The following is a 12,806-nucleotide window of genomic DNA, read 5'->3' as shown; positions in this document are numbered from 1 at the left end:
ACTACCTTATGGTGGTTCAAACCTACCCAGTGGGGTTCTGTGTGAGAAATATCCAGCAATCTGCTCCCCTAGAAATTACAGCCAAGAAAATCCTATGGGGCAGCTGACAGGGTCTTTGAGTCCAAGTCAACTTGCCAGCATTATTGTCAGGCCAGAACTAGGTCATCAGTATTTTTGCCATCAAAATTATTAGTAGCATGATATAAAATTCTTATCTTTTACTATTTTAAAGTAATTTACTGTGTGCACACCTATAAGGCCTTACATTATCTGTTCCACCCCCACCCCAGCCACCCACCATGGGGAGGACTTGTTGCTGTCTCTTCCTCGAATCTGTTCTTCCTTCAAGGATCCAGATTTCCTCACCTCCTGCAGATTTCTACTCCGACTTCTACATTCTCTTACCACTCCACTAAAAATTCCCACTGCTCCTACACTATTTCAAAAACTTTATAGTCCCCCTTGCCTGATTCTCTTTTCCTCGCCATTGATGATTTTCTAACATACTAGCCATTCAGCCACTCCTGGGAGAAGTATCTGCTTCCATAAAGATGACCACCTAGGAAATCCCAGGAGGCACTTCCACGACTGTTGCACAGGCTCACTAAGAGCCAAATGGACTCCACAGCACCTAACACAAAGCAACAGCAGTGGACAAAACCCTGTAACACTGTACTTCTTATTAACTTAATTTGTTTATTGTCTGCCTTGAAGCAAAGTTTCAAGAAAGCAGGGGGGTTTGTCTGTTTTAGTCACTGCTGTGCTTTCATTTAAGTGTTGAGCTGCTAAATGCGAGGTCGGTGGTTCAAATCCACGAGCTGCTCTGTAAGAGAAAGCTGAGACCACTTGCCCCTCATGTTTAGATATTTACGGCCTTGGAAACCAGATAGAGGGTCACTATAAGGCAAAATTGACTCCATGGCAGTGGATTTGGTTTGTCTGGGTTTTGTATCCCCAGCACCTAAAACTGCTTCTGGCACACAGCCTGTGCTCAATAAACATTTGCTGACTGAATAGGAAATAAGACTGAATTACAGCCCATAGACAGGTACACTGCAGCTCCCAATATCACAACTCTTCAACAATACTGTAAAGGAGAATCATCGGCTTGCCAAGAATCATCAGCTTGCCATGACCAGAGAACATCATTGTCCTCTCTTTACATCAGAGAAAAACACACTCAATCCCCCACCTCATTTGTACAAGGAGGAGAGGGGGCAAAGGCTGAAAACGAAGATAGCAGGGAAAGCTAAAAGGAAGTGGAAAGCTAAGACTCGCTTTTGTTAACACTTTGTGTAGACAAAATTTTCTTTTAATGTTAGCAAATACTAAGCTGCTTTATCCATTTATTTATTTTTTAGCTTTTATTTCCATAATGCTGGTCTTGAAAGGTATGGACCTTATCTTTTCAATGATCTTAAGAAATCCTTACTGACCACAAGAGACTGCAGGGTCTTGTTATAGAGTGGAAGACAAGATCCCTACCCCTTTCTGAAAGACTGGAACATATAATAGTGAACAGCGCCAGACAGCTCGTGTGTGACAAATACAAAGGTCCTTACCCTTCTAGGGAGCTGAAGAGGACCAATCCATCCATTACACATCATTCACCGAGGTTAGCATTGCAAAAGAGGTAGCACTTAAAAAGCTATAGTCAATCATTACTAAGTTCATACTCACTGTGGATCACCACCACCCCCAAAAAAGATCGAGAAATAAATCAGAAGGACACTGAATACTAAAGTCCTAAAATAAGCAGACTGGCTTATGCTATGCTTTGGCATAAGTAGGAGCTCAGGCAATTGTTGGAAGAGAAGGAAGGGCAAGAGCTTTATCTTCTGTAAAAATACGTATGCCAGGTCCCAGTCAGTTTCAGTTTTTACAGCTTTGGGCCTTATTTCTCCACAAACAACAAGCAACCTTTGTTTACCAGTCTCTCCTCCTTGATGAGGTTCATAAGCTAAAAAACTATGCTAATTTCATAGCAACTTGTAAAAAAAATGCTGGCATACCTGCACTTGACAAAAATCCCTGGTGGTGGGCAGTTGTGGTCAAACACAAGGCTAGCACTAATTGAGTTAAAAAACAAAACAAACAAAAAACCCAGCAAGGTCAGAGGAAACTCCAAAGGACTTACTAAGGTTTCTCTGAACCTCCCAACACAAGCACTTAGACAAGCCACCATCCAGTTTCTTTGCTTGAATGAAGGCCAACTTTACGCTGCCAAACGCTCAAGATACTAATTTTGCAACTAGGCAACTAGAATCAGAAGGCGTGTGTTCAAATCCAGACACTATCACTTACTAGCCACATGACCCTGGGTCAGGGTACTTGACCTCTCTGTGCCACCTCTGTAAAATCGAGCTCACCACTTAACTGGGGTAGGGAGATAAAATGAGATAAAACACCAACCTGCCCAGAGCCTGGCCCTAGAAAGCCCTCAATAAATGCTAATTGCTATTATTTCTAGAGAAAGATTCCCCAAGGCTGAGGAACAACATGTCCGGAGAAGCCTGCCACAAGGTTATCATTACCAGCAAAACTCAAATGCTTTCGGGTTCCTGACTTGGGGTTCCTCCAGGTAATCTAACAGGCACAAAAAACATGTAACACAACCAAGATCAGCACCTGAGCAACAGCAGTCACAACATGAACACCTCCTGGGCTTTTACTAAGCGAAAAGCAGACGGAAAAAGACAGGAGACTGTAGGATTTAAATTGTTTTTAAAAATCTTCCCCACCCTTTTTAAATACAATAATTGGCACCCAAGTTTTGCTGAAAACAGGTATCTAAAGGGATTATAAAGCTTAATGTATAATTTCTTCCTACCCAAGAGGCGGGGCAGCGAGGGGTGGGGTGAACCTCCCTTTCTGCCAGATGGAAGGAAAAGCCACCGCAAGTGGCCATTCCGAGCGTTCCGGATCGACCCCCAAATCAAAAACAGACCGGGGGCGGGAGGACGAGGGGTTGGCTCTGAGGTCGCCAAACGAGGGGCGGGCATCAGAAGGTTGGGCTTTGAAAAGGACCTTTGGCCAAGTGTCACCGTCGTCAGCAGATCCAATGCCCTGCCCAGGCAGGCGGTTCGGGTGACAGGCCGGCGTCAGAATTTCAGAAATCTGGGAGCCAGGTGCCCCCCTCCCCCTCCCCGGCCAGCCACCTCCTCCAAGCATCGAAGCCCCCACTCGAGAGGAAGACAAAAGCCACGGCGGCCAGGCCCGAGGCCACCGGGCCGGGCGGCCACGCCAGGGCAGCCCCGGAGCCTGCGTGCCGCCGATGGGCCCCGGGGCTCGCGCTCTTGGGGTGCCCAGTGCCGGGGCGCTGCCGGGGCAACAGGTCCAGGGACCTCGGGCTCCCGGCCGCCGACGCGCTGCGCCCGGCCGGGGCTGAGGAGCCGGACGCCGGGCGGCGCGGGGGCAAGGAGCCCAAGCTCCATCTTGAGGCGGGCGCAGGAAGGGAAGGCCCGGCTCCGCGCTGACAGGGCCGGCCACTTTTCCGGCTCCGCGCGCAGGATCCCAGGCCCCTCCGCTCTTCTCGGGCCGCGCCCCGGGGGCGCTCCCCTCAGGGCGGCCGGGCACGAGGGACGCGGCCCCTCACGGACGCCGGGCCCCGAGCCCCGGACCCCGAGCCGGCGGGCGGAGCGGCCCCGGGAGGCGGGAAGCGAGGGGACTGGGGAGCAGGACGGAGAGAGGGGTCCGCGCCGTGGCTGCTCACCGAGGCTGGCCGGCCGCCGCCTCCGGACGCCGTTGGTCGCCGCCGGTCGCCGCCACCTGCCCCACTGCAGCAGCAGCAGCGCCGCCGAGGCCGCCGCCTCCCGCCTCCCCGCTCGCCGGCTGGGGGCGGGGGAGAGCGTGACGCGCCGCCGCCGCCGGGAGAAGACGCTGCCGCCGCCGCCGCCGCCGCCGCCGTCGTCGCACGCGCGCCGGCCCCTCCCCGCGCTCCCGGCCCGGGCCGCGCCCCCGACGCCCCGGGAGGCGCGGCCCCGACGCTGCAGGCACGCGGCCGCCGCTCGGCGCTCGGGTTCCCGGAGCTCCCCGAGGCCCGGTCCCCGCTTTCTGGAAGGGTCCCCGGGCTTAGCCAGTCACACCCCGGGGCTCCCCCGCGACCGCCGCCTGTGCGTTGGAGTCCGTCCCCTTTTGCAGGGTGAGAAATGCTTCAGGGTGGGCTGGCGGAGGGCTCCCTCCGGGACTGGCCCGCAGTGGGAGAAAAAAGCCTCTTTGATTCGGTGCAGCCGCTTGGACGGGCGCCCTGGTTCGGGCAGCGTCCTCCTTCCGCCCCCACCCCACCCCCTCTCCAGGGAGCTCCTTTAAGAGCTTTTGAAAGGGACCTGAGAGGTGGCCGCCCACAGCCTGCTGGGCTGCTGCTGCGCAGAGCCGCCAGCATGGCATCCGCGTGTCTCCCGGCGCAGCAGCAGCTGGCCGCTCTCTCCGCCTTGCAATCTGCAGCTGGCGGGGAGGCCTGGGCTTCGCGGGGTCCTCGACCCCAGGCCAGGAGAGAAGAATCAGGAGGGTGGCCTCCTTCCAGACAGACGCTCTTTTTCAAAGCTCCCCGCTGCGCGGCCCACCAGCCCTGCACCGGACCACGGGAGGTGGGGGCGGTTACGCCAAAGTTCTGAGTCCTGTATGTCCATCTGACGACCCCTCGCCACCAAGCATGGTTCCCAGGTCGGCCTCGATCTCATTTCCAAGATCAGGTGCTGGTGTGCCCCTGAAATCCAGCATCCATATTCCTAATCTGAGACGCACCCCTCCCTTGCTCATTCCATGCCCTTTGCAGCGCTGGTCTGCAACCTGTGGCATAGATGCCACAGAGCGGGACCCACTGGAAAAGACAAACCTGCTGCCCGGTCCATTCCAACTCCTAACAACTCTAGCAGATGAACTGGGACTCCCTGGAGGGTTTCCAATCATTAAGGAAGAAGGCTGTCACATCTTTCTCCCTCAGTCCCCACATGGGGTGGAAGTGAATACCTTTGGGCTAGTCAAATGTGCCACCTGGAATGAGACAGAGCCGACTTAGAGTGTGAGTGTGAGACATAGGTGCTAGTATCTGTAGCTTCCCATCTTACTCAGGGACCTTGTTGTGTTCCTCTGGGTATTTTAGAGAAACAAATCCACAGAAACTCGTGTATAAGAGAGTTTTATATAAAGGGTAAGTGCACATCAAGAAAATATCCCAACCCAGTGCTGCCCAGTACCACAAGTCCAACATTAACCCAGATGTCCAGCACCAATCCACAAAGTCCTCCTCCATCTCACAAAACACATGCAATGATGCCCACTGCAGGAGGCAGTGAGTGTGTAAGCATCTCAGCACTGGCAGGGGTCTCCACACCGCTGCTCCAGCACCCAGAGCTGCATCAGGGTAGGTCCATGGGGCTTCTCCTTGGGGATGTCTTGCAGGAAGTCAACCTTGTCAATTGAAGCAGGGAACTGGCTAAGGCAGCTAGCTGCACCCTGCTCTGACCGTCAGGAAGCAAGAGACCTGAGAACTAGAAAGCGAGGCTCACGGAGCCATTTACCTCTCCGCCCTTCAAGTAACCCCACATGTGTTTATTGTCCTAGTTGGCACAATAAACTACCTCACTTGTCTTTATTTACAATGCTGATAATTTGTCCAAGGTGGATTATTTGGCATTAATCTTGGTGCTTTTAGATATTTCTCAGGATAAGAGTGTTTCACATCCCCCTTAAATCTTGTTTCCCCAGGCCTGGTCTCAGACCTGCTACCAAAGCACCTCATGAACTTGGTTAGAACCTGGGAGTTGTTCCGTCCCACTTCAACAGAAACATTCACATTCTAGTTTTAGATGTCTTTATTTTTGTTGTGCTCTTGAGCATCTACACAACACCACAAGCAGCAATTCAACACCTTCTCCATGTACAATTTAGGAGCAGGGATTACACTCTTGAAGCTGTGCATCCATTCTCTTTCCTGAATTGTTCCTCTCTCATTAGCATAAACTCACTGCCCCCTAAATTACTTATCTAAAATTTTCTATATGCTGTTGTCAATTTGGTCCCATTGTAGATAAACGTCTTAAAAGGGCATAATGGTCTAGGCAGACCATTTCTACTAGGTAAGCTAAACAACAGTTTCAAGACTTTGGGTGATGTTTTTGGCTTTAAAGAGTCTCTCAGGACATTCATTTCAGGGGTTCAGCCAGGCTCCATGGCCCCAGGGTCCATAAGCATTTTCAGTTCTGTTCTGCATTCTCCCCCTTTTGATAAGGATACTTCTATGGAATCTTGGATCAAAATGTTCAGTCATGGGCACCAGACACCGTCCACTCTGGCCTCATGGCAAAGGAAGCAGTTGTTCATGGAAGCAATTAGCCACAGAGTCCCCGCATCCTCCTCTTAATCCTGACTCTCCCTCCTCAACTGTTCCAGGTGAGTGGAGATTAACTGCTGTGCCTTGGATGGCTGCTGCAAACTTTGAAGACCCCCCGGCGGTGCACAGCAAACTAAGCAGTAGAACAGAAGCATTAAACACGTTTTATTAGGTCAATTAACTGGAATGTTCCATGGAACCATGGTCCTGAACCAAGGAACCAAATCCATGAGATGTTTGGTTACATATAAACAGCTTTTGAAACTGTATCACTCAACTTTTTACAGGTGTGCAAATTACTGATGGCAATTATCATTTGCTATACAACCCCTTTCTTAATATGATTATTTCCATCACCACTAACCTCCCTTTTTCTCCTCTCTCTCACTCTTGGTCACCATATTGTTCCTTTGTTGTTGTTTTTTTTTTTTTTTTGGTCTTTTTAGCTGTGAGGTCATATAATATTTTGTCCTTTTGTGACTCACTTCACTCAGCATACTGCCTTCCAGCTCCATCTATACTATATAGCATGTATCAAGATTTCAATTTTAATTGTTAGTAGATTCCACTGATTTATTCTGTCTTCTGTCACTTGTGCTTTTGTTGTTATAATAGCGAGGCCTGGAACTTTTTCTTCTAAAAGTTATGTGGTTTGGATTCACACATGTAGGCCCTTTTGAATTCATGTTCGGGGACGGAGTGAGGCATGGAGCTGGTTTCATCTTTCTGCATGTGGACACCCAACAGAAGGCAATGTTAGGTCTGGGCCAGGGGACTGGAGATGGAAGAAGGGGCGCACCAATCAGTGCTGTCTTTCCGGGCCAGCGAAGTGATATGGAAAAAGGAAGAAGGGAAACTGAGGTGAGAGAGACAAGTGTGTGAGCCAAGATCTAGGACCTTTGCCCTATCCCACGTTTGAGATGGGACGAAGTCCACCTCTCTGCAGCGTGGTGGCCCCCTGCCAACATGGTTACAATCCTACTGTGCTCCTTGGGCTCTCTTAGGCAGTGGGGGTCATGGATGTCCGGGTCAGAGCTCTGTGCACCCGCTCTGGCACCAGCTAGCACAGGCAAGGCTGAGTCAGCAGGGCGGGGGCCACTGAGCCCTGACCGAGCCAAGAAAGAACATATGTTAGGCACAGAGTCCAGCCGAACACCCAGGTCCAGGACAACCGTTCCTCAAAGGGCTCAGCTGTGACTGACATTGCTAATTACCCTCCTGATAGCCATATCCCTCGTTTACTAAACAAATTTTGATGATATTTGGCAAGGCAACTTGCCCAATAATTTATGCTCACTTTCCTAGAGAAAGTCTCCTAGAGATGCATCTAGAAGAGCGAAAAGCATTTGTTCCCTGACAAAATGGAGATGGTCACAAATGTGCTCTCTAGAGCTGTGGCAGCAATTTTGTTACCCTGAGGTCATGAGCAGTAAGGCCCAGATGGCAGAGCGAGGAGATGGAAAGCAGAGTTAACTCTCCTAAAAAGAGACCTTGTCCCTCAGTGTCATGCTATGGTGGCTTGTGTGTGCTATGAGGGTGGAAGCTATGTCACTGGTATTTGAAATACCAGCAGAGTCACCCCAAATGAACAGAGTTCAGAGCGTCCAGACTAAGAACAGACTATGAAGAAGGAATAAGCTGAACGCTTCGGAGGAGTAAGCCACGGAAAGGCTCTAGATAGCAGGGAGACATTGTCAGATACTGGAAAAACTCATGAATGGAAGCAGCACAATGTCAGAGAGAGTGCCAGGAAATAAAGCCCTAATTTGGGAAGCATACAACCTATGACCGAGAAAAACTGCCTTCTCAAAGTAGAGTCACCCACAATGGCATCGCAAAGTTGTCAGGGCCTTCATTTGCTGATGGAAACAACTCAAAGTGACCACTGCCAGTCAGTAGTACTTACATTGTTATCCTTCAGAAAGAGCCAAAAATAAGCAAATGTGGTGAAGAAAGCTGATGGTGCCCGGCTATCAAAAGATATAGCATCTTCTGGGGCCTTAAAGGCCTGAAGATAAACAAGCGGCCATCTAGCTGAGAAACAACAAAGCCCACATGGAAGAAGCATACCAGCTAGTCCCGACATGATCGCTGAAGACAAAGCAGGTGGTTAAGCAAATGTGGTAAAGAAAGCTGATGGTTCCCGGCTATCAAAAGATATAGAGTCTGGGGTCTTATAAGCTTGAAGATAAACAAGCAGTCATATAACTGAGAAGCAGCAAAGCCCACATGGAAAAACCACACCAGCTTGTGAGATCACGAGGTGTCGAAGTGATCAGGTATCAGGCCAGACATCAAAGACCAAAAAAATCAAATTATTGTGAATGAGGGGTAGTACAGAGTGGGGACCCAGGGCTCATTTGTGGGCAATTAGACATCCCCTTGCAGAAGGGTCGCGGGGAGGAGGCGAGCCAGTCAGGGTGCAGTGTACCAATGATGAAACATACAATTTTCCTCTAGTTCTTGAATGCTTCCTCCTCCCCACTATCAGGATCCCAATTTTACCTTACAAATCCGGCTAGCCCAGAGGATGTACACTGGTATAGATATGAACTGGAAACACAGGGAATCCAAGACAGATGAACCCCTCAGGACCAGTGGTGAGAGTGGTGATACTGGGAGGGTGGAGGGAAAGTGAGGGAGAAAGGGGGAACAGATTACAAGGATCTACATATAACCTCCTCCCTGGGCGACGGACAGCAGAGAAGTGGATGAAGGGAGACATCGGATGGTGTAAGATATGACAAAACAATAATAATTTATAAATTATGAAGGATTTATGGGGGAGGGGAGAGCAGTGAGGGGGAAATGAGCTGATACCAAGGACTCAAATAGAAGGCAAATATTTTGAGAATGATGAAACAAATGTACAAATGTGCTTGACACAATGGATGTAGGTGTAGACTGTGATAAGAGTTGTATAAGCCCCCAATAAAATCATTTAATTATTACAAAAAAAGAGAGAAAGGACCCAGGATTGGAAGAGTTTAATGACAATTTTTCTTTGCACTTATAAAAAGAGAAAGAAAATGTATTATTCTATCCAAGCACTGAGTTTCTGTTTATGATAGAAAATATGGCAAAAGAATACAGGTGATGGTGTGTGTTAGACCGGGTAGACTAGAGAAACAAATTCATGGACACTCATATATGTGCAAGAAAGAATTTTATATCAACCAGTAATTATGCATCAACAAAACACCCCAGCCCAATCCAGATCAAGTCCATAAGTTCGATACTAGTCCATATGTCCAATATTAGCCCATGAATTCCTCTTCAGACTCACACAGCACACGCAAGGATGCAGAATGCAGGAAGATGACAGACCAAGCCCTGTGGATCCAACGACAGTGGATGCATCCCCAGGGCTCTGGCTGCCATCAGTGTGGCTCCATGTGGCTTGTCAACAAGAATGTGAAATAGTGTGTCCTGTCTCCAGGGAGGAAGAGAGGGAGTTCCCAGAATCCTCATGATTAAGACACACCCACAAGGAGACATCTTCAGTTGTGACCTGACTGACATGCTAGACTCCACCCCTTCACTCTTTTATCAAGTTGACATGAAATTGTGTAACTACCACACGGCGGTACAACATGATTAATGTAGCCATCTCTAACTCGCACACATGAGAAGCTTTACATTGGCAGATGTGTTCTGTTCAAGAAGGCTCCTAAAAGTTCATGGAAAAGTGGAAGGACTTTTTGAAGGCCCCATGTACACTTTTGCCACTTAAAAAATCATCATTATTCTATCAAAAACTCTATCAGACCCTCCGAATCTCGGCATTTACATAGTTTCCTAATACATTGCACCACAATGCATTTTCTCTCTGTAGCTATGGGGAAAACAGGAGTGAAAAGCAAAAATCAGTGCTGGAAATGCGTTCTACTTTCGTATGCTTCCTTAAGGAGCCCTGGCAGTATCATGGGTTAAGTGTGGAGCTGCTAATCATAAGGTCACCAGTTTAAATTCACTAGAGAGAACGCTGAGGTTGTCTGCTTCTGTACCGATGTGCAGCCTGGGAAGCCTCATTCTACTGGGAAAGTCATTCTACTCTGTCCTAGAGTTAGGATTGACTCGGTGGCAGTGTTTGATTTTTATTGTGTTTTTTTTAATTATGATTATTTTTTAAGGGCCCCTGGTACTGCAATGGTTAAGCGTTTGTCTGCTCACCGAAAGGCTGGTCGTTTGGACCCATCTCCGGCCTCCAAGGGAGAAGGCCTTGAGTCTTGCGCCAGTGGGAACTGTAGCCTGGAAAACCCCGTGGAGCAGGTCTGTTCTGTCATCACATGACGCCACATGACGGCACCTAGCAACAACAACATGCCCATGAGAAAGCAAGACTTGAAGTTGCAAAAATAAACTTCTCTTACTCTGTTTATTTCAATGAACTTAAGTGTGAAATCATAGTTTATATATTTTTTCCTATTATAGCATCTTTATACATGGCTTCTAGTTTGGCAGTGGAAGTACAAACAAACAAATATACCAGGGGGCTTCAACAAGCGCATGGAAAAATGCAATGAAAAGACAATGGAATTTTACCATGAACTTTTTGAGCCCCCTCTCCTACGTAATCTTTAAAGCTAAATGCACAGGTGTACAACACGTTTCTTCCCAGTGAGTTTATTTGGGGATGACCTCTCCTTTCGTAAACACAGTAAATGAACATGGTCAGCATGGCATTGCTCGAGAGCTAAAAATATATACAATGTTTTATGCGGGGCAGGGGGGAAGGCTTCTAACTACAGACTCATCTACCTCCAAACAAACCAACGAAAAACCAACTCTGGAAAAAAAAATCTTACTCTGATCATTGACCAGAGATGTGAACAGCCTTACTATCGGAGTGCATGGAAAAGTGGCTAGATGCCGATGGAGTTGGCTCGACCACAGCTTGTACACTGGTACAGATAAGCACTCGCAACACCGGAATCCAGAACAGTTAAACCCCTCAGGACCAATGAGGGAAGCAGCGATACTAGGAGGGTAAAAGGGACGGAGTACGGGGGAACAGATCACAATGATTGAGTATGGCCCCTGCTCCCAGGGAGATGGACAGCAGAAAAGGGAGACGGTGTTCAGTGTAAGACATGGGGGGAAAAAAGAATCATTTATAAATTATCAAGGGGGAAAAAAAGTTATCAAGGGGACATGGAGGAGGGAGGGTCAGGTGAAGAAATGAGCTGTTGCCACAGGCTCAAGTAGAAAGAAATGTTTTGAAAAAAATGATGACAACATATGTACAGATGTGTCTGATACAATGGATATATGTATGGATTGTGATAAGAGCTGTAAGAGCCCCCAATAAAAGTTAAAAAAATAAAAAAAAACAATAAGAGATTCACAAACTAAAAAAGAAAAAAAATGCAGATGTTGTTAGGTTAAAATTGAACACCTTGTCATGTGTTGACCCATTTTAAATTTGTTCTAGTTTTTTATTGCTTTCTGTTGTCTTTTCTATTGAGACTTTTCTCTCTTTAATTCTGTAATTGTTGGGGTTTTGTTTTTGGGTTTTGCTTTCTGTTTTTGTATGTTTTTGTTAGGCGAAACCCAGGATGGATAGATTTATAGAGACGGTAACTAGATTAATAGTTTTTGGAATTTATGGCAAGTGAGGTTGGGGGGAAATGGGGCGTTAATAAGAAAAAGTACAAGAAAGATGAAAATGTTCTAGAATTGAGTGTGGTGCTGATTGCACAACTCTTCTTTAAATATGCTTAAACCATTTAATTATATATGTGTGAATTATATGTCAATAAAACTGTTACTATGTTTAAGTGGAGAGCAAATGCTTTGAAAATGATGAGGGCAATGAATGTACAAGGGTGCTTTACACAATTGATGTATGTATGGATTGTGATAAGAGTTGTATGAGCCCCTAATAAAACGTTTAAAAAAACTGTTTATATATATATATATATTTTAATATTACCTGCCATGGAAAGCCAGCCACAGATACTTTCCATATCTTCAAGTGAAAAACAACTTCCATGGTAAGAACAAGCAATAATGCGTGGTGTGGTATGAGGGTGCCAGACCCCCCGACTAATCACGGGTTCAGTAAGCACAATCATACGGCTGAGATATATAAATATTATATTAAAGTCATCGAGAGCATGAGAGATAGAAGAGAGAGTCAAATAATGGAATCAGACACAACTCATGGTAGCATGCTCACCTCCTGGATGGCCATGAGCTTACCAGTCAGGTCCGCACACAGTGTGGGCCGAGGGCAGGTTGGGTAGAGACCCAGCAGGAGGCCCCAGGGCCGGGCAGGAGGCTGGAGCCCCGAACGCAAGGCTGGAGGACCCCCGCTTACTACTAACCAAGCATGATATCTCTTAGGGGGGGATGTAATTACAGGTCACCACATGTCACAGGAAGGGGCAGTACAATAGGCACACACATCATAGGACGGGGATGTATGACAGGGATAAGCGTGACAAGAAGGGGATGAGCTAGGAGTGTGCCC

The 12,806-nt window shown here is 47.8% G+C and overlaps 1 protein-coding gene and 1 long non-coding RNA gene across 4 annotated transcripts in view; one reads left to right on the top strand and one right to left on the bottom strand.

Annotated features, from left to right (window-relative positions):
• Nucleotides 1-3,867, bottom strand: part of CLIP1 (CAP-Gly domain containing linker protein 1) — a 128,126-nt gene extending 124,259 nt beyond the window's left edge. For all 3 annotated transcript variants that reach the window (XM_075533841.1, XM_075533843.1, XM_075533842.1), the window contains exon 1: nucleotides 3,713-3,867. The gene's annotated coding sequence lies outside the window, so the exon portion shown is untranslated. The remainder of the gene's footprint in view (nucleotides 1-3,712) is intronic.
• An 83-nt stretch (nucleotides 3,868-3,950) lies between these two features.
• Nucleotides 3,951-12,181, top strand: LOC142428928 (uncharacterized). The gene is made up of 3 exons (XR_012780407.1): nucleotides 3,951-4,141; nucleotides 6,230-6,390; nucleotides 10,465-12,181. It is a non-coding gene; the product is annotated as an uncharacterized LOC142428928 (long non-coding RNA).
• Nucleotides 12,182-12,806: the final 625 nt, after the last annotated feature.

The sequence above is a fragment of the Tenrec ecaudatus genome, chromosome 16 (genome assembly GCF_050624435.1).
Source record: "Tenrec ecaudatus isolate mTenEca1 chromosome 16, mTenEca1.hap1, whole genome shotgun sequence".
Taxonomy (NCBI): domain Eukaryota; kingdom Metazoa; phylum Chordata; class Mammalia; order Afrosoricida; family Tenrecidae; genus Tenrec; species Tenrec ecaudatus.
Note: the sequence above shows the minus strand (reverse complement) of the source record. Positions and strands in the feature narration are given on the sequence as shown.